Genomic DNA, 25,524 nt, shown 5'->3' with positions numbered 1-25,524 from the left:
TATTCATTAAGGAGATCTTCTCTTGGGGATATTTTATTTGCAGTTCTATAAAGAGGCAAAACCTCCACATTTTTAATCTTCCGTGCAAGAACTTCTAAGCGCTGGAAAAGCAGTCACAGGAAGAATGAATTTGGATGTCTCAGAAATTCTGATAAAATTTGGGAACTTGTCCAGGCTCTTTGAACTTTTTTGGCTGTGTCATATTGGATTCCATCTATGGTAGCAAGTTCACTTGCAGCGTGTACATTTCTCAGGCTATTTTAGTATTTTTTACCAAGGCTGGGCCAAGTCCCCAAGGAGCAGAGGTAGCACTGAGACACCCAATCTTGAGTGTGGGGATGTCTGAATCTCCCCAAATTTCCTCAAGCTTCAGGGGGAGTTTGAGAGACATGTCAGGGTCATTTGTTTCATCTGGGGAAGGTGTTCCACCAACTGCAAATGCCTTTGAGAGATTTCAGTGGTCAGTCTTCAAGCCTCCTGGTCAAGTGGTAGCAGCCCAGTACAAAGGGTCTCGTCATAATATCCAAGGCCTAGTGGAATGAAACCTTCTATTTTATTGTTTGGAAATTCTGGAAGGTTGAAACTCCCACTCAAAAAGTCAACACTACTTTGTGTCTTTGGTCTGGGCCCTGGGAAACTGGGTTCAATCAAAGATAGTCAACTTCAGCTCCTTATATTTCTAGGTACAGGCATGGTGACCATCAGGGACTTGGTACATGCTTTTAAATCTGTTGAGACCATAGAGAAATGGAAGTGGGCTTTTACGCCCCATGTGACTTACTTTTGTATGCCATTGGACACACAAGGGAAAATGGAGTTGCTTTTGAGGCCACATGATTTAGGAGAGAAACACATACATCAGTGATCTAATTTTACATAATGATTTAGCAGGTTAAAACAACACATAGTTGTTGTGAAGTTTCTGTGGATCAGAATTCAGGGTGGCTGGCCTAGATGGTCTTGCTCGGGGTATCTCATGAAGCTGCAGTCACAAGGTCAGCTGGGGCTGTGGTCATCTGAAGGCTTGCCTAGGCCTGGAAGATCTGCTTCCAACATGGCTCTGTCACAGGGCTGTTGCAGGAATTCTCTGCTCCGTGTCACATGAGCTTCTCCACAGGGCTGCTCAAGGATCCTCATGATGTGGCAGCTAGCTTCCCCAGAGTGAACTGGGAAGAGATGGACAGCAAGTAGGAAGCCACAATGGCTTGATCTAATATTGGAAGTCATGCACTTTCCTTTGACCATGTTCTCTTTATTAGAAGTGAGTCATTAAGTACAACCTACTTTTAAGGGGAGAAAAATTAGCGCCCACCTTTAGTGAGAGAAGTATCGAAGCATTTATGGACATGTTTTAAGACCAATATACTATAAGCTTCAAAGGTCATTATATGGATATGAATCTTAAGTCTGCCACTTATTAACTGCATCGCTGGGGGCTAGTTGATGAATCTCTGAAACTTCACTTCTCACTTATGAATTGATAGCCAAAATGCCTACTTTTTAAAAAAAATGATTTATTCATTTATTTTAGAGGAGGGAGGAGCAGGGGAAGAGAGAGAGAGAGAGAATCCCAAGCAGGCTCCCCTCTGAGTGCTGAGCCCAACCTGAGACTTCATCCCACAACACTGAGATCATGACCTGAGCTGAAATCAAGAGTTGGACACTTAACTGATTGAGCCACCCAACTGCACCCCCAAAATACCTACTGGAATAGAAATTATGCTTATAAAATACTTCATACAGCTCCTTGCCTTAAGTTGGTGCCAAATAAGAAGTAGGCATGGTAATGATAAGGACAACGATGGTGTTGAAAAAGAATGATCTTGGGCAAGTGACACAACCTCATTGGACTTATAATACCTACCTCTTGAGACTATCATCAAGGTGAAATGTTATAACTTTTGAGAAAGCAGTTCCTGGCCCAAGTATATTAGTTTTCTTAGTTTTCTGGAGAAACACCAATGAGATGATATTTTGGTGATTATCGGTGCTAAAAAACATCATATTTAAAATGAAAACAGTAGTTATCATTAATGTCATAAATTTTAAAATTCTTAGAGCACACACACTGAAAAAAATAGGGGACTCACATTTTATTTTTATCTTAAAGAGTTTACTTATTTACTCATGAAAGACACACACACAGAGAGGCAGAGACATAGACAGAGGGAGAAGCAGGCTCTCTGCAAGGAGCCTGATGCGGGACTCAATCCCAGGAGCCCGGGATCACGCCTTGAGCCAAAGGCAGACACTCAACCACTAAGCCACCCAGGTGCTTGGGGACTCACATTTTAAAAATTCCACTCACCTAGACAAAAGAGTTCATCTCTCCTCTAGTAGAGGTCCAATTCTATCCCATGATTCATCACACTGCTTTGTTGTTCCATGTCAGTCAGTCTCTTCAGGGCATCACACCTTGAGATGACATTTGTCATGCCCCCTTACAAAGAGCTGATCATAAAACACACATGGACACACACACCACTCTGCTCATTAGCGCACCATTTAGTACATTCTCATCATCTGAAAACAATTATCCTGTAGATGGTGATGTGATTGGATATGAAAAGAGAAGGAAAACGTTAGAGTGAGGCATATGGTGGTAGATGGTTTTTACTGTTTCAGCACAATGCTTCGCCCAGAAGCCAGGGGGACTCTTGGTATGACAACGAAGCCAAACAGTTGTCTGGGGGTGGGGTTGTAGCTCCACAGAGTAATTAGATCTCATTCCCCAACCTTGGAACAGTCATGGGGCTGGCAGGGGGATGTGGGGGTGGCGATCAGACATTGATTGATTGATTGATTTTAAACCAAGGCCCCTTGCTTTCCAAGAACCATTTAATTGAACTGGAGTTTAGCAATTGGTGAGGTCACCTCAGCAAATGCTTGCTGACATGTGGTAAGTTCAAGTTTCCTGGAATTTAAGGTAAAGTTGGTAAAGCTACCATTAACTGGGGAAGCCAGGGAAAGTAGTATATCAGTGGCACAAGTGTGGGAATGATAAAAAACAAAGACCATTACCTTCATGGCTCTGGGAAGACACTGCCCCCTCCTTTCTACGTCCTATTGGTTATTTGCGGAAGGTTCCAGTTTTCCCTGGAATGAATTGTCAAGACTTTCCCCTCCAGGCTTGAAACATGTTCCCCTCCGAGCATCCCAGCACATGGTCAAACCAGTCTTTACTTGAAAAACAGATGGCATCAACATGAAAGATGTCCTGTAAGTCCCCCCCACCCTGCCTCTCCTCCCACCTTAAGATTTTCGAGAGAGGTTACATCCTGCATCCAGGCCCTGCAGAGTGGAAGTGGCGGAGGGCAGGCAGCTCTGCAGGGGAAGCTGCCAGGGGGCCGGAGACCCCATCTGGAGAAGGTCTTGGGTTAGTTTCTGTAGAGCAAATGAAGGAGGAAAACTAATGACAAGGGGGGTGGGGTCGGAAGACAAGGCAGGCACCGGGATACATTGGTTTTATGGAGCTTGCAAACCTGAACTCGAATCTTAAAAATGCTTTCATCAGTCTCCTTAATCCAGAGAAATTCTTTTTGGCTTAGATGGGAGGAAAAATCAGTCCCTTAAGGGGAAAAGCAAGAGAAGGAGGTAAGGATGTGAGTCAGACTCAGGGAATTGCTGGCAAATGCCCTCATTTAGGAGGCGGAGGGGGACTGTTTGCAGCTGATCCAATATTGCAGACCACTGATAATGCTCACCCACCTTTTACGGATTTCTCTCTTTTCTTATGAAAAAGGTTGGACTCCACTAAGTGGGGGAAAGGTGAGAAAAAAAAGCACTATTCTTTTGTACTCCCTTCTTTTTCTCCGGGGAATAAGCAGCACTTGGGCTCTGAAGCTGTGTTTTTCTTTGGGTTTTGCTTTTTAATAGGGGTTGAAGAAAGTGGTTGTAGACATTTGAGGGGAAATAAAGCCTGTGGTTTATTAACAGGGCTGGTTTTAATCAGCAGTGATTTGACTAGGGTAACATTAGAGCTACAACACTGATAACTGATACTGTGATTTTCTATGCTTTTAACCCCAAACTGAAGTCTTGTGGATTCACTGACAGACAAGCATTTGTTTTCCCGGCCAGGCTGTGGGGAGTGAGTGTTCTGTGAGGACAGTGTCTGATCAGGACAGGAACAGCTGGGGTGGGGCAGCTGCCTCAGGGAGTCTTCTCAGCTGAAATTCTAACTGCTAAGAAGCAAGCCATGTAGACCCAAGAGCTTCTCAGTGAGAGGAAAAAGTGGAAGGCAGGTTCTAGCTTCCATCTGGCCGCTCCAGGTCAGGGCCCAGATAGTCAACTAGTCATGAGTACTTCTTCACAGACCTGGAGTGACATCTCAGGTTGTGACACCTTACAATTTCCAGATGTTAAAAGTAATGCTCCCTCCCCCCCCTTTTTAGGAAAGTTGAAAAAGTCTAGGTCACTTGTTAGGCAGAGGGCTGCTCTTTGGGGTAAGCCAATCCTGTCTTACATAGAACAAAATGTTCTGGATCTCTACCTCCTGCTCAATTAGTTAGCATGGCCTCCACCAAAATCACTGCCAATATCCCAGTGGATTTCCAGTTTGACCTAAAAAACCAAAGTCAAATTCCTGCACTAGTCAGCAATTCCAGTTTGCTGTATTTATATAGCGATGGGGTTTCTAGGTAGGTTCTCTGTGAGAGTAAGGCACTTTGTTTTTCAGTGTATTTTTATCTATCTATCTATCTATCTATCTATCATCTATCTATCTATCTTTCTATCTATCTATCTATCTATCTATCTATCTATCTATCTATCTATGTATCTATCATTTTTAATAAGCTCTATGCCCAATGTGGGGCTTGAACTCATGACCCTGGGATCAAGAGACACATACTCTACTGACTGAACCAGCCAGGTTCTCTGAGTACATTTTTTAAAAGGAGAAACAGAGGCCCAGCACTCACCTTTCTCCTACTGACTGCTTAAAAGACAAATGAGATTATGCACCAAGCTCCTGGAGGGAAGGAGGGGTGAGGGTGCAAGGGAATAGGCCCATCCCCCTGCCAGCCCTCCTGACAGTTCTGTAATGTTTTGTGTTTCTGTGTTTACATATATACAAGCTATTGTCCCAGCCTAGAGAGGGCTTCGGGTGTGTAGAGTTTCTTTCTTGTTCTCCTGCCAGAGAGGCAGGCAGTAGCCAATCCCCAGTCTCTCCCTTGATGTTCCTGGAGAAGGGGGAAGCATATCCAGGAGATGGCTGAAGATGATGGTGGAATGAGGCCTGAGGCCAGGAAGGAATCAGAGCAAGTTGGCCTTCTTGGTGTCAGAGTTGGCTCTGCTCCACCCACCCAGCACCCCTGGTGTTCTCTTGCCTCTCCCTGTCTGACCAGACTGCACTTATGTCTGTCTTCAGGGGACATCTCCTGGGGAGGCTGCCCAGTTCACAGTACCAGCTTCTTGAGACCTGCCCCTGACACATGGAAGTCAGGTCTTACCACCCTGGGCTGAGACGCTCAGCTCTGGAGCAACAGATAGTCTATCTCAAGAATATGAAATCATACTAAGAATCATAGAGACTAGGGTTTGTAGATCTGAGTCTCATTAATGACAGTTTTCTAGGTAGAGGTTGCCAAATATTTTCTTTTGTTATGCATAGGTTCAAAAAATGGGGACACAAATTCCCAGTATATTTATATATTTATATATTATATATATGTATGCTATTACTGGCTAATATCTCAAGGCAATCATACACTCAGGGTTTTTTCAAATGAAAAGCAAATATGATTTTAGTACTCCCAAGCACACCCAATGTCCAAATCTTGATTTCAAACGCCATTCTCCAATAAAAAGAAGTAGGGCTCCTTGGATTAATAGTTGGTTTTAGGACCGGGGTATTGAAATGCATAAGATTGGCCAGGAGCATCTTGCTGTGGCAGAAAGTAGGGAAACACTCAAACAAAACAAAACAACATAATAATGGGAGTATGTCAAAGGGACACAGGAGCCAACTGAAAGAGCTCCTGATGGCCAAAGCTGGAAACATTGGAACATTAAAAAAATAATATAGCATTATAATCCAGAACAAAAAATAAATATCCATGAGTCCAAACTGATATAATAAATGATTGAGAAAAAAATAAGAAGAGATAAATTTCATGTACTGAAGCATTCCAAGTAATTTATGCAGATAATCCAGGAGGAGGAGCATAATTTCTCACTTCTTAAGTGTGGGGCTGCAGGTGGTGATTTCCTTCCAAGGGGATAGTATGGAAAGGGGAGGCAGTGGGGGGAAATCTTTACAATGGAGAAACTTGAAAATCTCTACCTCCACCAGGTAGGTGATCAAGGTCAACATCAATAGTCAGGCAATCGGGTTGATAGTGTTTGATATAATATGATGAAATGGTGCTTTATTCTATGGTCTTTCTTCCAAAATTCCATGACCCCAGACTAGTCATGAAGGAAGCATCAGACAAATCCCAACTGAGAAACATTGGACAAAGCACTCCTGAGCAGCACTCCTCTGTCAAGGTCATCAAAACAGAAAAGTCTGGGAAACTGTCACAGCCAGGGGGAATTGAGGAATAACAAGGAGACGTAACTAAATGAATATGCTATAGTGGATGCCATCATAAAACAGGAAAAGGACACAAAGTGAAAATGAAGGAAATCTGAATTGAGTTTGGACTTGAGTTAATAGTAATGTACAAATATTAATTCATTAATCATAATAAATGTACCATACTAATGAAGGCTGTTAATCAGAGGGAAACTGAGGATGGGACATATGGGACCCCCCATACTATCTTTGTGGCTTTTATGTAAATCTAAAACTGCTCCCAAAAATGAAGTTTATTACTTAAAAAAATACATATGGGACGAGTTTGTTTAAAACCTCATCCTTAGTTGTGGGGCTGTCCCGTGCATTGTAGGATGTTTAGCATCGCTGGCCTCTACCTAGTAGACAGCATAGCATCCTTCCAGTTGTGACAATACAATTGTCAATGAAGGTTACCAAATGTCCCCAGGGTGGGGAGGCAAGGTCATCTCTAGTTCAGAACCATTTGCCTTAAAGCGACCCTTAGTTGTGGGAGGGCTGGTATGAGATAAAAAGCTTCAGAATTTTCTCACAAATAAAAACTGGCCACTCTAGTTTTGCCAACTACGTGTGTGTATTTCCTCATCTAGACAGCATCTGAATTAGGGGAAATAGCCCAGCTGCTTCTTTATGTTGTGGTGAGCGGGTGCAGAGGACGAGACGACAGCGCCCTAACAGCCAGCACCGGCGGGCAGCAGACCTGGGGAGCGCCAGGCGCAGGGAAAACCAGAGGCAGCGGAGCAGCTCGTGGGCGGGCCTGGCGGGCCGGGGCGGGCCGGGGCGGGCCGGGGGCGGGCCGGGCAGCTGCGCGTGCGCTCTGAGGAGCTCCTGCCGCCTCCCGCGAGCCTCGGGACACGGCGGCGGATTGAGGGCTTGCCCGGGCCCAGGCTCGGCTTGTGCGGCGCGGCGGCTTCTACGCGGCCCTCCTTCCCACGCCACCTGCTCCTGCCCCGCGCCTTCCTCCCGCGCCTCTTGCCCTGCTCTCTGGGCTCCGCAGCGGGCCTGCCTCCTCCGAGGCAACCAACGCTCGTCTCTCCCTGTCAGTGAAATTGTCTAAGACGCCTTATCTCTGGCCATTGCTGTGTGTAAGTGTACACACACACACACACACTTATCTGCCACAGCAAATGCATATAATTATATATTATTCACGCATACGTTATGTTATGTATGTATGCACACATATGCATGTATATGTAATATATTACATATATGTACATAAATGTCATATATCATTATAATATATTTAATATATTACACATATGCATGCAATGTGTTATATCACATATATGTTATATCATATAATATATGCAATATATAACATGCACATAACATGCTATACTACATATATGTATGTGATGTGTCATATTATTATATGTAATATATTACATATATGTACATAAATGTCATATATCATTATAATATATTTAATATATTACACATATGCATGCAATGTGTTATATCACATATATGTTATATCATATAATATATGCAATATATAACATGCACATAACATGCTATACTACATATATGTATGTGATGTGTCATATTATTATATGTAATATATTACATACATGTATATTAGTTACATTGTTATATATGCATGCATATATGTTATATATGCATATATAATATATTACATATATGTATATAGTATGTCATATTACCAATATGTTCATATATTGGGACGCCTGGGTGGCTCAGAGGTTGAGCATCTGCCTTTGGCTCAGGGCATGATCCTGGGATCCGGGATCAAGTCCAGCATTGGGCTCCCTACGTGGAGCCTGCTTCTCCCTCTGCCTGTGTCTCTGCCTCTCTCTCTGTGTCTCTCATGAATAAATAAATAAAATCTGGGATCCCTGGGTGGCGCAGCGGTTTGGCGCCTGCCTTTGGCCCAGGGCGCGATCCTGGAGACCCGGGATCGAGTCCCACGTCGGGCTCCCGGTGCATGGAGCCTGCTTCTCCCTCGGCCTATGTCTCTGCCTCTCTCTCTCTGTGACTATCATAAATAAATAAAAAAAAATTTAAAAAAAAAATTAAATAAATAAAATCTTAAAAAAATATGTTCACATGTATGTAATTATAGACACTATTATATGCACACACTCTTATAACAGTATATGCATATAATTACATGAACATATATTATTATACACTTGATACATGTATGTATAATATATGTATATATAATATATGCTACATATTTGTACATAATATATCATATATTATTAATGCATACAATATATTATACATGATTATATAAAAATATAATTATATATAAAATTGCATACATATTCACATTATTGCATATATGTTTAATTTATATATTTAATTTATAAGCTCACATGGTTTATCTCTTTTTTCTTGATTTATTGAGATGTAATTGACCTATAGTATTGTGTAATTTAAGGTGTACACCATGTTGATTGATGCACTCAACATATTGTGAAATGATTACCACTATAGAGTTAACGAACACCTCCATTGCTTCAGTTAATTACTATTTCTTTTTTTGTGGTGCGCATATTTAAGATGTCCTCTTTTAGCAACTTCCAAATATACAATGCCATATGGTTAATTAACTCCAGTCACCATGCTGTACATTGGATCCCAGAACTTAATCATCTTATAACTGAAAATTTGCATGTTTTGACCAACATCTCCTCATTCCCCCACGCAGCCCCTGACAATCACTACTCTCCTCTCTGTTGCCATGAGTTCAGCTTTTTTAGCTGAACATACAAGTGCTAGCACACGGTATTTGTCTTTCTCTGTCTGACTTATCTCACCTAGCATAATGGCTCAAGGGTCCATCCATGTTGTAAATGGCAGGATCTCCTTTTTCATGGCTAAATAGTATTCCACTATATATGTACACCACATTTTCTTTATCCATTCATTCACTGATTGACCCTTAGGCTGTTTCCATATCTTGGCTATTTTGAATAAGGCTGCAGTGGATACAGGGGTGCAGATATGTCTTTGAGATCCAAATTTCATTTTCTTTGGATAGACACCCTATATGGGTTATCTCTGTCCTTCTAAATCTTACCTGTCCTTAAACATCTTTGATCAAATATCATTTTTCTATGAATCATTCCCAGTTTTCCCAGTCACAAATACTTTCCTTTTCTGCAAATTTCCATTGCTCTTTCAGTTCCCTGACAAAGGTACAAATAGCTTACATATTTCTTCCCTAATAGACTGCACACTGTTCTTGTCACTTTAGTATAATAATTGTTGTTGACATATTTGTATTTCAACAGGAACTTTCTTAAGAAACACAATGCTGAACTTAAAAGATTTGAGAGTTGCCAGCTAAGGTATGAGGGCAGGTTAGTCCTATTAATTAGGGGCAGGTTTTATTTGTGACTCCAAATCCCATTCTGTGGACAGAGGCCTCATCTACTTATACCTGAAACTTGCTTTGCCTTTATTCTTAATACGTGGGGATTGAGGTTGAAGAATTGGATTCTTATGGAAAATACTCTTCTTGGATACTTTCTGTTGGCCTTTCTTATGCACAAACCACCCACAAACTTAGTGGTTTAAGATAGTAATAAGATATTATTTTTCAAGCTACTGTGGTTGGCAAACAGTTCCTTTGATGGTTTATTGCAAGGTCACTTGAGCAGCTATATTCATCTAGGGGTCAGGTGGGCCAGAGGGTCCAACATGATCTCACTCACATGACTGGTGGGTGATACAGGCTCTTGACCTGAGTACCTGGGTTCTCTAAAATGTGATCTCTCACCCTCCAAGAGGCTAGGCTAGCTTCCTGACGTGGCAGCCTCAAGGTACCATTCCAAAATGGCAAGAACCGAAGCTACAATGTCTCTTTGTACCAAGGCTCCAGATTTCATACAATATGAATTCTACAATGTCACATGACAGCCCATATTGGAAAGGTAGGGAAACAGATGCCACCTTCAATGGGAGGAGCTGCAAAGCCTTTGCGGCCCTGTGAAATCAACCAGACACCTGTGCAGCATCTCTGTCATTAGACTCAGTAACTGAGGTCACCAGCCCTACTTTGCAGAAGTTTTCTACTTATTCTCCTTTCAAAGGGACAGAGGAAGATATGATATCCTTGAAGACTTTTCTTTGCCCAGAGATAGGAGACAAATGATTTCCCTACACAACACTAGACTGAACTGAATGGAATTATCCAATGGTATGATATCCTTAAAGACTTCTCTCTTTGCCCAGAAGTAGGAGTTACTGAGTTGTCTCATCTGTGAGGAAGAACCCTATGTTGGCCCATGTATTTCAGGAAAACTAACCACTTACCCCTAAGTGATGGCAGGAGACTACACACATTGCTAAACCATTTCTTGCAAGTGGTGGTAACGTCCGAAAGACTGAATCTTGAAACCTACAAATATGAAGTAACTAGCAAAGTATCATCAAAAAACTATATTTAAAAAATGCTGAGCTTGCCTGAGAAGAAGCTGTGAGGGGAGAGGAAAGTCAAATAGTTTCCCCCAATATAGCTTTTCTCTGTCCCAACAGTTTGTAATAAGAATGTGTAAGATGCAGTAAATTCCCTTGTCATAACCCTGCACCCAGACATAAGGGAGCATTTCCTGTAATATCCCTTTGCTCAGTTAGGGAGGGGAAACATATGAGAATCTCATCCAGTGCCTCTTTCAGTGCTCACAACCACATTAGAGGAAAGAATTAGCATTGTATAGTTCAGGAAGTAGCCCCTAAGAGGTTAAGAAATTGTCCACTGTCTGACAGCTAGTAAGTATTAGAAGTAGAATTGCTCTCAGTACCAGGTCTATCTGAAGCTAGACTCACCACCACGGTCCTATTTCCTGGGAGGATGGATGCAGAAGATCTGCCAGAGAGATCATGGCTTGGATAAAGGAATACAAGCAACCAAGGACTTGGAAGAAAAGAATCCCAGAGAGCAAAGCATTGGAGGGTTTTGGGATGGCCTGAAAGCACAATGGGATGCCATTCCTGTCTTTAGAAGAAAGATCCAATGAAGAAAGATTATTGAAGTAAAGAGAGAGCATGCATGAGATCGAGAGAGAGTGAGAGAGAGAGAGAGAGAATGGCTACAACCTGCAAATGTACACTCTGGCCCTCAACAAGGTCTTGCTGACCCAGAGGCATTTCCCATTAGCCAAGGGGAGGTTCAAAGCTCCTTCTGGGGTGTAGTCCTGGCCAGTCTGGGCTTTCCAGCCAAGCGTGTGATATGACTAGGGTAGTTTAGAGTGACTTTGGAAAAAGCTATCATCAATTCTCCTCAGTTTGGTCTGGCAGTGAGTGGGGAAATCACTTGTCTTCTTAAGTAAGACCTTGTGCTTTGCAAGGTACTGTCATCCGGTTACTGCATATTCATAAACATCTGGGTACAATCTACTGAGATATTTTTTGCCTTGTTTCACTTTGGGTAGGCATATCAAAGACCTATGCCCAGCCCACATAGCCCTGGAGGGGTCATGGCCTCCGAGGGAATGTCTAGTGGCTGCCTGGGGACTGATCTCCAGCACTGAAGCCTTGGAAGGAGAAAGGGAGAATCTTCCATTGCCCAGTCTGAGGCTGAAGTCTACATCTCAAAAACTGTTGTATTTTTTCTGCTTATCCAGTGTGTGCTTATGACTGACTCATGATAATGGTTGGACTGCTCAGTAGCAGGATTATAAGCAGAAGAAGTGAGAGAAGCTAGTCTCCCATAGACTAAGGGCCAATATAATGAGGGATTCTCCTCTCGTGTGATGGAGGAGAGGAGAAAGCCCACAAGTACAGACATCAGATGTTCTGCTAGTCACATAGGTAGGAACCTAGAACCAGATTTATTTGCTCTGGACATCTAAGAGATTGGTATATCTCTTATACTCAAGGGTTGTGGGGGCAAATTCACTCATTACATATATATTTATTTAGATACTCTCTCATAGTATTTTTGGATCCTTTTGTGTTCTTTAGTCTTACTTCTGCTAAGTTCTTGGAGAGGCTAAGATCATTCCTTATAGTTGTGTATCCTTTGGACCTCGGCTCACACGTTGGCCTGAGTGGACACGTGTTGTTTTTTTGATACTTGCAACATACCGAAAGCTTATTAAAGATTATTAAAAGATTAGTAAATTTCCCAACAGTTTTAACAAAAGGAACCAACCTAATAGTGCTAATTGTGCAGCTGAGGGACACCCTGCTAGTCCTAGCAGCTGGCACATGGTTCTCTATGCTGTCCTGCACTTAGGATGGCAGCTGTCTTGGCACATTCTGGACATACACCAGTTGACTCACCCCACCCGGAAGAGTCAGCCCTGCCTCTGTGACATCCATGACCACCTGGAGAGATTTTTGTCCAGCTTTAGAAAGCTTTTTGTGCAGCTTTAGAAAATACACTGCCCAGTTAGTAATAACCTCTTCACCCTTTCCTTCATTCCAGTACTCTCTGGTGGCCCAAATCCTCTGGAAACCAACACCGATCGCCTGTGGTTTAGGATTCTGAGCAGAGTTTCTTTTTCAAGGGAAGGATTATATGCGCTGGGTGACATTGACTTAGTCTGCTGTATCCTCAGTGTTCAGCAAGGCAGGCTTCGCTCATTTATGTCATGTGAGTAGTGGTGCATGAGTGGTGTGGACAGAGCAGGCTGCTCTCATTCTCAGAGGCCACATTTCCACAGTGGGCACTGGGAAGTCATAGCTGTCAAACTGAGTCACTCAGTGTAATACCTTTCCTATGCTCCAGTATGAGAGAGAGTGTGTGTGTAGGGAAACTCAGAGTCCATTCCTCCACTTGCTCTGAAGGTGTTTGCCAAGAGGAACTACGGAATTTTTGAATATTTTATTTATTTATTCATGAGAGATACACACACAGAGAGGCAGAGACACAGGCAGAGGGAGAAGCAGGCTCCCTCTGGGGAACCCGATGTGGGGCTTGATCCTGGGACCAGGACCATGTCCTGAGCTGAAGGCTGATGCTCAACTGCTGAGCCATCCAGGCATCCTGGAAATACAGAATTTTGAGGAGAAAGAGGTTTTGAACAAGTTAACATAGACTGAACTTCAGCATCATGGATACTATCCAACTTGGCAACTTGGCTTTCCATTTGGGAAATGAGGAAGTAGGGCAATTTACTTATAGGCTGTGTCCTTAAAAAATTTTGTTCTATTTTCCAAGCATATAAGGAGTACATATTTATTGTAGAAAATTTAGAAGAACCAAAAAATACAAAGACAAAATTAAAATCACTTATAATTTCACTATTAATACATGTGTGTAAGATGAAAATAAATACTATATATGTATATTGTTGGCAAGGTATATAATATCATATGATATGTAATCTATTATAGAATATTATATTGCATTTTATTACTATTTTTCCTACAAAATTGGGAAAATATATGTATATGCTGTGTTACAACTTACATGGTATGTAATTTCAGACTCTCTTTTTAAAAAAGATTTTATTTATTTATTTGACACAGAGAGAGAGAGAGAGAGAGCACAAGCAGGGGGAGTAGCAGGCAGAAGGAGAGGGAGAAGCAGGAAGCCCAATATGGGGCTTGACCCCAGGACCCTGTGATGATGACCTAAGCCGAAGACAGACACTTAACTGACTGAGCCACCCAGGTGCCCCCAGACTCTCTCAAATGTGGATAATATGAGTAAATATTTAATGGAAGAATAAATGAATGAACTTTTACATTAATGAATAAATGCGTGACCAGGTTCATCCAACTGGCAGGGGAAGACTTCCAACCCTTCTGAAAATTGTAAACTAGAAGAAATCTGAGAGATTCAGAGTAGCCTCCTCATAATAGAATGATATTCCATTTCATCTGACTCCGTCCCCAAATCATGCAAACACACACACACACACACACACACACACACATCCATCATTTAAACACTAGCTCACACTTATGTCACTGTGAACTTGCCTGAATGGGCAATCAGCTTCTATAGACTCAACTCTCAAAAATACAAATGATGACACTTCTGTACCTCTGTTTCTTTGCTACTTCCTCTTACTCTTTTACCTTTCTCTCTCTCTCTCTCTCTCTCTCACACACACACACACACACACACAGAAACACCCCCCCCCCCCCACTACCACCACCACCTTTTTACTTATGTCACTTATGTGGGAGCTCTTATGTAATACCAGAGATTTCAACATTGCTTATGTTGGGCTGAATATTAGGTGTTATCTTTCTTTTTTTCTTTTTTGGCATCATAATCTTTCTCTTCAGAGATAATCTATGATTTAACAAATAAAGCTTCAAATAAAAACTTACCCTTTTTTTTCTGAGGTCAACTGCATCTGACTAAAACAAGTAATATATTGCTTCGAGATGTCAGTTGTGCTTCTCCGCCTTCAAAATATTGCAGAAATAAAAAATGGGGAAAAAACATAAGCCAAAAAAGGGGAATTTAAATCAAACCTCATTTCCCTCTCCAATTTTGTTAAGAGGTTAACAACAGGGTTCTGACATCAGAGACCTGACATGAATCCTGACTTTACCACAATCAGCCAGGTGACCTCGAACATTTACCCCAGCCTCCTAAAGTTCCAGTTTCCTTACTAATAAAATGGCATAATAGTGTCCTCTTTTATAAGATTATTGTGAGGATTAATCAAGATACTAGGTGTGCAGTCCTTAGAACAAGGACTTTTAAATACTAAATACTAATGATTATAATTCTATGATTGGTCTGTCTTTTCCTTTTAAAGTTTTCATTTATTTGTGAGAGACACAGAGAAAGAGAGAGAGAGAGAGACAGACAGACAGACAGAGAGGCAGAGACAAAGACAGAGGGAGAAGCAATCCCAGTGGGACTCAATCCCAGGACCTCGGGACAACCTCAACTACTGAGCCACCCAGGCAACCCTGTTGTTGGTTTTCTCTTAATGTCAGTATTATTGGGCTAGTATTGAACTCAAAACCAAAAAATTGTAGAATGAATCCATAAAACTCATATAAACTTCCTTCTGAAATATTAATTTAATTTCTTCTCATAAAGGTAAGATAAAATCAAACATATATAACACTTATGACAGGGGTGGAAAGCGTTCAGACAATTTCTTGCTCGTAAAAGGAATCCAATTGTAAAAAGAAATGAGTATACAATCAGACTTTCCTAGGATTTCTAACTACAGCATGTCACGATCCATAAGGCTGTTTCATCTCTTGGTTTCAGGACAAACACCCAGATTATAAATTAATGGCCTTCATAGGCGAATCACCCAGTGCTGCCAATATTGCTTCAGAGTGACTACAAGAGAAACTTGATTCTGTTAAAGATCCAGTTACAGAGGAGAACGTCAAAGCCGATGAGGTATGATGCTGTCATGGGATTCGGGTTCAGCACCATGAAACTGATCATCCATGAGTCACTATTTGGCTCAAATGCGGGAGCCTCCAGGGAGCACTAACAGGATTCGCAAGTGTTCTGGTAATACCACCATTGCACAAACCATGAGACCAGGGAAGAGAGCCCAAGGGGGGATCACATTTCAGGGCTTCACTCTTTCTGACACATTCAGAGCATCAGAGCTCAGGAGAACACGGTGTTGATCAGTGTTTGGTGTTGAATGAGGGGGCCAGTTAGAAGACAGGACAAAAAGGTGGTTTCTCCCTTCCAGAGAGCTTACCATTCATTTATGAGAGAGATACGAGATCAGGCATGGGGGCAAGAGAAATCCCCTCAGGTCTCCTAAGACTTGACAGGGGATGTGAAATGGACAATAGAGTCTGAAGGGAGAGACAACGGCCAGATCCTGAAGCTTGTCCATCCATGGCCCCTCCTGAAGGCCTGTGACATCCTCGTGACCCATCTGAGACCAGTGAAACTACCCTTTCCCTACAGACTCAGCTGAAATTAGACTGTGACAGCCACATTTGCTTTGCCCATTCTTCTCCTTCATAAATGTGTCTGTTGTCCTGGGGCCATCTTGGTTTGCTTTCTCCAGCCTGCCAAAAATGGCATTCTTTGTCACAGAGACTCTCAAAGGTACCTTTGTCAGTGTCGCTCTTCCCAGAGTGGGCACAACAGAATCCCGTGGGTTCTGTTCCTTTTTAGAACAGATTTGTTTTATTTGTTAATGTGATGAGTTCATTGCTTGGACTGTTTCTTCATGGACATACATGTATCTTTTAGTGCTCTTGCAGCTGTGCTTAATTCTCAACTAGAAAATATCAAATGGCTCATGCCCTGAAGAGGGCTAGCCCATCGGTCAGATGGAGAGCCTGAGAATCTGGCATGAGAGCCACCATTTTCCACCACAGCTTTCTGATATACCTTCACAAGTAAGCCACTGAACTCTGGATTTCAGTTTGTGGACAGAGCTGAGCTGTGACCTAGTTGTACCTTTAAGCTCAAAGTTTGATTGCTGATTGCTTGATATTTTATATATGTGTATATCACATATGAAGCAATACATGTATCTATATATATCAACCAGGAAACGTGTAAATATTTCTTGATTGTCTTGAGGATTAAAGTGATATGGACATAATGTCCTCTAAGTACAATGCCTGGTGCCCTAAGTCACTCAATAAGTACATGATGAATGCATTATTATTTTTATGCACATAGGCATGCATATTGCTCAAGCCAACCCTGCCTTTTAAACCCTTCGTTGAGCTCAGTCCTGGTGAATGAATATGATAACTGAAGGGATCCAGCTGCTTCCCTTAACCATGCATGATTCCTGGTACTTGTGCTGGACACTTTGGAGCCTTCCCATCTGGTGCCCTGGAACTGTTGGAGCCTTGGACTGGGAGTTTGAGGCAGTTCATCCCCACCTACTCAACACAAGAGGGTGAGAGCCCCTCTTCCTGTTGGGGCAGCATTAGGAGTGGGTAAGTTCCTGGCAAGCTGACTTGCTCCTTGGAATGAGTTTTCCTATGGGACAATGTGTTACATGGTATTTGGTTTCTTGGAGCAGTCCACAAAAGAATCTTGTATGAGGAAATACATGGCACATTCAAATTGGATAATCTGGGAGGGTTTAGTAAGGGGATTGTTTACAAAGATGCGGACAGGCTATAGAGAAATCACAAAGGATAGTGCAGCAGCCTGGAGAATTGCAATGAGAAGCCTTAGGTGCCACGGTGAGAGTGGTTACCAAAACTTGGAGACAGGTGCACCTGGGTGGCTCAGTGGTTGAGCACCTACCTTTTGCTCAGGGTGTGATCTTCGGGTCCTGGGATCAAGTCTCACATTGGACTCCCTGCAGGGAGCCTACTTCTGCTTGTGTCTCTGCCTCTCTCTCTGTGTCTCTCATGAATAAATAAATAAAATCTTAAAAAAAATAAATAGAAAAAGCCTTGAAGACAGAGAGCTTAGTGGGGAGGGCCACCAGCCAGGCCCCTGCAGCAGAGAGACCACTACCAGGTTGTGTTACCTGGGCAGGGAGCCAAGGGAGTCCACATCCCCTTCCCCATCTCTCCCCATTGGGTGAACCCATCCAGAAGCCAAAACAACCAGGGGACCAGTCGGTATAGACAGTTCAGATCAGCCTTTTGGGATGGAACAGGTTGGAAGCCAGTAGAGTGAAGAAGATCCCCAATCATAACATGATTTTCTGAAAGGTCTCTAGAACCCAATCACTGTTGTTCCTAAGGGAAATCTGTAAGCCACAAAGGTACAAATTTTTTTTTAGTAGCCACATTTAAAACATGTAAAAAAAAAAGAAGAAGAAATTAATTTTAATAACATTTTATTTAACTTTATAAAACTATAGCATTCTAACATATAATCAGTATAAAATTTATTAATAAGGTATTTTCCTTTTTTTTTTAAATAAAGTCTTGAGAATCTGATATGTATTTTATGCTTACAGTGTATCTTTTTTTTTTTTTTTAAAGATTTTATTTATTTATTCATGATAGTCACAGAGGAGAGAGAGAGAGAGGCAGAGACACAGGCAGAGGGAGAAGCAGGCTCCATGCACCAGGAGCCCGACGTGGGATTCGATCCCGGGTCTCCAGGATCGCGCCCTGGGCCAAAGGCAGGCGCCAAACCACTGCGCCACCCAGGGATCCCTTTTTTTTTTTTTTTTTTTTTTTAAAGAATTTTTTTTTTTTTAAAGATTTTTTTTTTTTTAAAGATACAGTGTATCTTAAGTCAACCACCCATGTCCTGGGTGGCTGGTAGTTACCATATTGGACAGTGCAGGCCTAATATATTTTAAATACTTAACTAAATATCAAATATTATTATTAAAAAGAGCAGTGATTGAGAAGCATACTTCGCCCTGGCTTTGAGGCTGGGAAGGTGATGGAAGCTTTGGAGGCTGGTATCAAATAAAGGCCTGATGGTCTCGTCTGCCAGCTTCCTTCCTGCACCTTGACATGCCTCACATAGCAGTCTATAAGTTTACCAGCTGGAAAACAGGACTTCCCCTAGGAAATTCTGCTCTTGCCAAGACCTGGACAAGAGGTTTCTGTCCTAAGCCCCTGGCTTTTTAGGACTCTTGCCTTCCCCTAGCCTTGCTTTTCTCATAGGATGAAGACATCAAGAGATTCAGGGGATGTGTCCTCTCAGAACGCCATCTAGACAGGAGTGTGGCATTTCTAGAACTCCCTTCAGAGTGCCCCTATTTAGACTCCAGAGTTCCCTATACTAGTGACCTTGAACCTTCTTCCAGAGCCTAGATGTGATTCTTCCTTATGCCTGTCCTCTCAAGGGCAGGTCAGGGTGCATGGCCCTAAGCTTGGTGGTGGCACAGGGGCAGCTGTGTGATGTTAGGTATGGACAGATTTTGGATGTGCAGGCTGGGGAGTCCACTCAGGTCCTCTGGCTGGGGAATGGAGCTGGGGTGGCAAGAGAGGAGGAGTAGTTGGAGAGCAGAGGGCTACTGCCAGTTTTAGCATGGAACACTAACGAATCTGAGAAACCTGCATTGAAACCTGGCCTCTGGAGTACAGTGGAGGGAGGAGGATGGAAGATTACATACTGAGTAATTTGTCAGCTTGATTTATAACTTTGAAGTGTTTATGTGGCATCTCCATTTGGACTCTCCCAAGCCTGCAAATGCTCTGGAAAGGCCTCTTGAGCTGCCTGGAGTGCAGGCTCCCTTTGCATTGATTTCAGATTGGGTAGAGGCCCTGGAGTATCCTCTCTATCGTTGAAATACAGCCCTCACCCTCACCCTGAGAAAGAGCCAGAAACTCCATAAGATGCAGTAAGCTATGTTCCTTCCCCATCTTTGTATTTGTGCTTACTTTCCCTAAAGTAATCAACAGAGTTAATGATAGAGGATCTGTGAACAAGCTTAATGTCCCATGATAAGGGTTTAGACAAATAAATCAAGTACACAGATCCAATGCCATACTCTGTATCTATTAAAACATTTTAGAAAAATAATTGACAGTTTTGGAATAACAATAATAATACTCAAAACGATAATAATAGGGACAACTCCCATTCCTTGAGTGCTGCCTGGCTGTGGGGCAGTGTACGCAGCAGCTGACTTGTACCATCTCACTCGGCTTCACAACCACATGGTGGGTTATTAGTTCAAGGTATCAGCAAGGGACCTAAGCTTGGGAGGATTTAATTGTACAAGAGCATGTGGATTAGAGAATTGTTCTCTAAGTCTTTTGAATTGGGCCTCAGTTTCTACACAGGGAGGAGGTGGGGTCTTCTAGAATTGCAGGGCCCCCGTTTTCCTAAGAGAAGGGAAACCTGAACTCCTTTTTTTATTGAGATATTATTGATATATAATGTGGAAATTGAAGGTATACAAAGATGTCAGTTTGACACATTTATAAATTGCCATATGATTCTCCTCTGCAGAATTGTATAATCACCTTTGCTTTTTTTTAATGGTGAGAACATTTATAATCTAGTCTTTTAGGAACTTTGAAGTATATAATCAGCATTGTTGACTATAATCACTCTGCTTTGCATTAGATCTCCCAAATGTACTCATCTTCATCTTGCAAGTTTGTATCCCTAAACAACATCCCCCCAGTTCTCCAACCCCTAGCTCCTGGCAACTACAATTCTAATGTCTGTTTTGATGAATTCAGCTCTTCTATATTCCACATGTAAGTATAAATGATATCATACAGGCTCTGCCTTCCTCCATATGATTTGTCTCAGTGTGATGTTCTCAAAGTTCATCCATGTTTTGCAGGTGGCAAGATTTCCTTCTTTCCTGTGGCTAAACGATATTGCACTGTATATGTACACCACATCTTTATCCATTCATCCATTGATGGGCACCTAGATTGTTGCCACCTCTTGGTTATTGTGAATAAAGTCGCAATGAACATGGCAGTACAGCTGTCTTTTTGACATCTGTTTTCATCTCCTTTGGATATATACCCAGAAGTGGGATAGCTGGATCACTTGGTACTTCCATTTTTAATCTGTTGGTGGGAATGTAAATTCATTCAGTCACCATGGACAACAGTATGGATATGCCTCAAAAATTTAAATATAGAAACTTGAACCTTTTGGCCTTCCATTTGCTTTTCCTTCCTCTTGGCCCCTTTATACTTGATCTTTCTAAATCTCAGTTTTTTTTTTCACCAGTGAAATGGGAATAACAATAGTACTGACCTACTATAATCCTGGAGATTGAGTAGGACAAAGCAAGGTTGTAGTTCTCACTGAGCAGTGCCTATAAACTGGCTCAACTAGGGTTAGTTGTGATTCACTGTCTTGGTAAGTTCTCATTTTTATTCTCTTCTCTGAATGCTGGTTGTCAGCTATAGTGTTCCTTCTGGGGTCTAGGAGGTGAGGTAAGTGGCCCTCCCCATGACTCATTCTAGGGGAGCATCAGTGAGACAGTAGGGAACTTTTGCACCTCCTGGCTGATCTCCTCCTCACAGCTGTGGGTCTGGTATGCTAAATGACTTGATGTCCTCTTCTGTCTTGAGTTGCCCTTGAGTTGCCAAGGCCCTTACAGGCTTTAGGCACAGGGTTAGTGAGAAGAGAGAGGGGATTGAGAAGTGAAGAAAAATAGATAAAACACATATAAGTCAGTATGCATAGAGAAAAATCTAGAAGGATCTAAACCAAGATAGTCATCACCTTTGGGTGGTGGAAATGTGGATACTTTAATTTTTTCTTTATACACTTGTAAGAAAAATTATGAATTTTTTGGTAATGAAAGTCTGTACTTGTCATCAAGAGAATGAAGGAGGGAGAGAGAGAGACGGTGGCCTCTTGGCAAATTGGACACAAAAGACCCTAAGGAATAGGATAGGCATAGGATAGAAGAAGGAATCCTGCATGAAGAGGGCCTGGTGGAGATGGGAGAAGGGGTTGCTATTTGCTGACTCCCTATGGACCAGATACCACCTGCTTGCTAGCAGCCAGGTCTATGAAGAGACCCCAACACATACCAATAAAACCCATGACAAAATATCAGCCGAAGTACTACCTTAAGTGACTGAAAAGAAGCAAACATGCTTTTTCTTTTAAAACAGTTTAGTTTTACCATGAACATAAGCAAATCACTACCGGGGACAGTGTGGGAACCAACCAGCATTCAGGCAGGTCTGTTTCACCATATTGCAAGCAGACACACCCAAGTCTGGAAGTTCTGCATTTACCCAAGAGGGACTGGACATTAGACACAAGTCTAATGGCAGATTGGCCCTTCTCTACCCATGGGCCATGGTCTGTTATTCATTACTATGGTTGGGTTTCAAAATGTTTTTTGAACAGCCTGCTTCTTCTGCCTTATAGCCACCATCTACACGTCCACCAGCCCATTTCCACAGAAGGATACTCATGAACAATAGAGGAATTATATCCCCTTCATTCTTTCCACAGAAGACATTGCCAACCCTGGACCTTGTAATCTTGTCTCTTCCATCTGTTTTACCAAATATAAATATAGAGCAAGAGGCAATTTATGTCTTTCTGGTGCATTTCTTTTTTTTTTTTTAAGATTTTTACTAAAAAAAAATTAAAAAAATAAATATTTTTACTTATTTACTCATGAGAGACACAGAGAGAAAGAGAGGCAGACACACAGGCAGAGGGAGAAGCAGGCTCCATCCATGCAGGGAGCTGGATGTGGGATTCAATCCCGGGACTCCAGGATAATGCCCTGGGCCGAAGGCAGGAGCCAAACCACTGACCCACCCAGGGATCCCTTCTGATGCATTTCAGCAGGCTCCTACTGCCACGCCTCTATGTTTGTTCCTAGAAATGTATCCCATGAGCCTCCCTGTAAGCCTCTTATCAGCCATGGCTCTCCCCATGTCCTTCTGTCTTTCTGTCATTGGCAACCAAAGAAGGCAGCCACAGGAACCTGTCAGTTGGCTAATTTATTTTTCAACATTGCATATTATTTTTGCCAGTGGGTGAAAGGCAAGATCAATGACTGACAGATGTAGAAACATATTTTTAAGAACTTAATGTTCTACATTAGAAATTACCTTTTGAAGTTGCCCACTTCATCAACATCCCAACATCGTTGTCATGACAATCATAAGTGTTCCCATTAACAACTACAACCAAAGTGAAGAGTAAACCTAAGCATGTGTGTGTTCTTTAAGAAGAAAACAGACTACTGCTTCTCTCCCTGGATTCTGCTCTTTCTTGTTGACCCTACAGTGAGAGCCTTGAATGTATGATTCACTTTCACCTCTGGTTGGTAGTCCTCCCAGATTCACAGGAAGTCCCCTCTTCTTTTTTTTTTATATTCAGATTCTCGGGATGCCTGTTCCTCTTCCCAAGAATGTTCTCTGCACATTCAAGGTGCAGCGATTTTGGGCCAACTTGCTGTTTCCATTTTCAGTTTAGGAAGCATCCGTGCTCGGTGCTGCATTCACCACTGAGCGGATGCATGGCATGCAGATGGGAGTAAAGGAATGGCCTGGCCCTTGGATCACTCAGCGTGTAGGCAGACCTACTGGACGGTCTTTCTCATTAGGTAAGTAATAAATATGATCTGTAAAACAACATGAGAAACACATAAATAGACAAAAGAACAGATAGATCAATAAATAGAGGAAAATATAACAAAGAAAGAGAAAACCTCCAACCCAACTAAAGAGAGAGAGATCTCCTATTAAATTTTTTGGTTTCTATCTTGAAAGGCCCATAGTGTAATGCTCAGGACACGGATCCAGGTTTCCTGGATTTGAATCCTAGTTCTACTGCTCATCAGTCTGTGATCGTGGTCCTGTCACTTGCCTCAGTGCTCTTGTCTGTAAAATAGAGATAATTATAAGGACCTCTATCATGGGGCTGTAATGATAAGAAATGAATTAGTATTTGGAGAGTACATAAAAGAGTAGTTGTCTTGGAGTACGTACTACATAAATGTTTGTCAAGGAAGTAATAAATGGATTAATAAGCATATCCATGTCTCTGTGTACGTAAATGGAGTCCCTCCAGTCCTGAGGTTCTGTGCTCTGCTTTTCAGCTTGTGCCAGTGGTCTTCAGATCTCCTGCCAAATTGTGCAAACCTGCATTAGCTTTTAAGGGACAGTGTATTGTTTTATGGAACCGTAGCTTCAGTGTTTCCATTTTGAGCTATGATACATATTAGTGTCGTGGTCCTCTGGATGCAAATGTCTTTTCACAGAATTTTCTTTTCTTTTTTTTTTTTAAAGATTTATTTATTTATTTATGATAGACATAGAGAGAGAGAGAGAGGCAGAGACACAGGAGGAGGTAGAAGCAGGCTCCATGCCAGGAGCCCGACGTGGGACTCGATCCCGGGTCTCCAGGATCGCGCCCTGGGCCAAAGGCAGGCGCTAAACCGCTGAGCCACCCAGGGGAGGTGACAGTCCAAGGAGTGGAATTGCTGAACTTGAAATGTTATGTTTTGATACATAATGTCAAATTTCCTGCTGCAAAAATTACATAGCATATATTCTCAGAAACATTGCTAGAAAGTATCTGTTTTCTGCACCCTCCCCACTGTAAAGATTGTTAATCATTTTAAACTTTCTGGTGTGTTCCATATAGACACCAGCAGCATTGTGTTCTGCAATACAGGTGATGTCCTCATTGATTACTTTGTATTTTGCCTTCTGTGACTTGTCTATTTACATTTGCACATTTTTCTATTAGGGTGGGCCTCAGTTGAAGTCCTGAGTTGCAAATAATAGAAACAAGTTAAGCAGATGGAGAATTGATTTTTTTTTAGGGTATCAGGTGGCTCATATAACTGACAGGAAGGCTGAAAAATGAGGCTCCGAAAATAAGCAAGAATGAAGGAAGGACAGGATATAGAATCCACAACGTAGGTCATGGGAGAGAGTAGTGGTAGATTGAGCTGTCACCAATGGACGCTTTTCCTCTCTCAATGCACTGCTCCCCAGGTCACTGGACTCGCAAACTGCTCAGTCAATGCAAAGGTAACAACCCTCTAAGGGATACATATATTCTCCTCACTGTGTTGTACCAGCACCTTACGCTTTTGCTTATCTTTTATTTTGGAAATAAAATGTCTTCCTTGAATTTTTATTTACCTTTTAACTTTGTTCAGAGTGTTTTTGGCCACGGTGAGATTTTCAATTTTCTTTAGACAATCATAAAATATTTTCAGGTGCTCATGTTCTCATGGTAGGCTCCTAAATTGTTCCTTTTCAACTCCAGATTCCTCCATAGCATCAGACAGGGCATATATGTGGTAGACTGTTGAAATAATGACCCCTGATTTATTCGTGTTTTGCTGTGTCCATACCCTTGGCTAGTCCCATCCCAGATTAATCAGAACTTGCTTGAACGAGTTGCTTCAGCCAATAGGACAATTAATTGCAAGCACAATCAATACGTGATTTAAGCAGAGGTTTGAAAAGTGCTCACACACTGGGGGCTGGTCTCTTGGAGTTCTGCAACCCTTGCAGCTCAAAAGGACCTGGGCTAGCCTGCTAGGTGATATGAAACCCCTCCAGTGCTGTCAAGAGTCATCTACGCCAGCCCAGACCAGAGCTGCTCAGCCCACCCATAGAATTGTGAAGAATTACAAATGTGTTTTGTCCTGGTCTCAGTCTATCGATAGTGATGCTAT

At 42.1% G+C, this 25,524-nt stretch overlaps 1 long non-coding RNA gene across 1 annotated transcript; it reads left to right on the top strand.

Annotated features, from left to right (window-relative positions):
- Nucleotides 1–7,412: 7,412 nt before the first annotated feature.
- LOC144287967 (uncharacterized) lies at nucleotides 7,413–20,583 on the top strand. The gene is made up of 4 exons (XR_013355913.1): nucleotides 7,413–7,644; nucleotides 15,729–15,866; nucleotides 17,127–17,392; nucleotides 20,451–20,583. It is a non-coding gene; the product is annotated as an uncharacterized LOC144287967 (long non-coding RNA).
- The last annotated feature ends 4,941 nt before the right edge of the window (nucleotides 20,584–25,524 follow it).

Source organism: Canis aureus, chromosome 1, assembly GCF_053574225.1.
Source record: "Canis aureus isolate CA01 chromosome 1, VMU_Caureus_v.1.0, whole genome shotgun sequence".
Classification (NCBI taxonomy): Eukaryota; Metazoa; Chordata; class Mammalia; order Carnivora; family Canidae; genus Canis; species Canis aureus.
The sequence above is the reverse complement of the archived record's forward strand: the minus strand, read 5'-3'. Positions and strand labels throughout refer to the sequence as shown.